The sequence below is a fragment of the Phalaenopsis equestris genome, unplaced genomic scaffold, assembly GCF_001263595.1.
Source record: "Phalaenopsis equestris unplaced genomic scaffold, ASM126359v1 Scaffold000618, whole genome shotgun sequence".
Lineage (NCBI taxonomy): Eukaryota > Viridiplantae > Streptophyta > Magnoliopsida > Asparagales > Orchidaceae > Phalaenopsis > Phalaenopsis equestris.
This window is the reverse complement of record NW_018165058.1, coordinates 45,090-47,192: the sequence shown is the minus strand read 5'-3', so window position 1 is coordinate 47,192 and position 2,103 is coordinate 45,090.

The window sequence follows — 2,103 nt, the reverse complement described above, 5'->3', positions numbered from 1 at the left end:
CCCAAAAGTCATGCTCAATGGGTAGCACGAGGTGACTTCCAGAAGCAGCAACCAACAGAAATTGTACCTCATCAATCAGCTCAAGGTGATTAGAAAAAGCAGGCAAAGTCTCTCAAAATTCAAAATAAACGAATTTTTATTTATTTTTATCATTTTAATAAAACAATAATTTGCTTTGAAATCTTATATCCAATTCTTGAATAATCTGATTTTGTCCATGTTGCTTTCATAGGTGATGGCTTGAAAGCAATAAAAACGATATATATATATATATATATATATATATATATAGTTTAATGTTGCTTGTGAAGTTTGCTCTCATATATTCCTATAAATAACAGTAGTCATTAAACCGAGTCCACTTGTGAAAGAGCATGAGACATGTTAGGTCTATGGACATAAAACAACAATTGTAAAGCCACATCAATAAAATAACTATAGTTAAGGACCAACTAATACAATATTTAGAGAACAACTATCCTTAAATTACCTCTTAATTCAACATTAGGAAGAAATTATTGCTTTAATCAAGATACTCCATATTTATAAAACAACTATTGATCCAACCCCAAGCAACTCGTATCCCTAGCTTTAGTACCTGATTGTTATAATTGCTCACCTCTAGGATGGGTCTGCCCCCCATCACCCTATCACTTATAACATCTATTATCCTCACATTTATGTACATAGCCTTCTTTCACTAATATTGGCACTCCTTGGTGTCAACATTACCTCCCTTTGATTCTTTCACTGAGGCAACCTCCACAATTGCATTTTTTATTTTTGGTTAAACTTGCTTCATAGTTATGTTTAATTGTGATGTTATAGATATTCATTATTATTCTACCTAATTATGTGATTTAAGTTGCTCAATTTTAAATTTTTCATATTTCATTACCCTAGAGATCATAGTTTTATCAAATGTTGTTCCATTTATGCATCTATTATTAGTTAGTCTAAATCACTAAAAAGCACATAATGTTATGCAAAATGAAGCAAGGTGCTCTGTTAGGGTTTTTCGTTAAAGGGTTACTGTTCCATTAGTTCTAAGCTTCCGGGTTCATTGTTCCATTGCAGTGGCAACTTATTTCACATGAATAGACTCTCTGTTTCTGAAATTATTGTCAATAATCCCACCCCCGGTAGTTCTTCATTGGTGTTTCCATAAAAATATCGCAACTCTTCAAAAGGAGGAGGAGATGAAAGCTTTGAGCGTTGGTCTGGCCGCAAAAATTTTAAACAGGCTCTCTTCCTTTCAGATGTTGATACTTTTGAACTTTGTTGAACCTTGGAGATTCACTTTGGTGGGTAAGGTTCAATATAAGTACCCTAGGATGGATCTAGTCATAAAGCATTTTGACGGGCTGAAGCTTATTGGAGATTTTAAAGTGAGACTCTTTAATGGAAGATACATTATGATCCACAATTTGCTATGCTTATTAAAGATTGTAAAGGGATGGGAACAATGCTATGATTTTTTTTTCAAAAGCTGCTTAACATTGAGAATAAGTATATGAAAGTTCTCAAATTGTCCCCTGATTTTGATCCACAATCTGAATCACCTATGGTTCCCATTTGGTTCAAACTCTTAGTTATTAAGTTGCACTTATTCAACAAGTAAATCCTCTTTTCTCTTGGGGCTATGTTTAGCAGACCTCTTAAAATAGGCCTTCCCACATTCAATTTGACCAAACCTTTTGTTGTGTAGGTCTTGGTTGAACGAGACATCACTCAGCTAGTGGTTGAGAAAATTTGGATTGGCTCCACCCATAATGGTTATGACTAAAGGAAAATATGTTGAGATTTTCATATCTATTTTATACTGTTTTTGATGATATTGTCCTTTAAAGAAATGTATTTTTGATGTTTTGTTGCAGGAATGATGAATTAGGATCATTGGACAAAAAGATGCAAAAAGAAGCGAATTTGGAGCGAAAAGGACCAAAATGTGAAGATTTGAACTGGCACGCTGACGGCGAGACCAACGGCGCCGACGGCGACAACTGGCACGCTGACGGCGAGACCAACGGCGCCGACAGCGACATTTTCCCTAGACTCCAGAATTAATTCACTTAGAAAGTCCGCCGACGGCGCCCTCGCGGG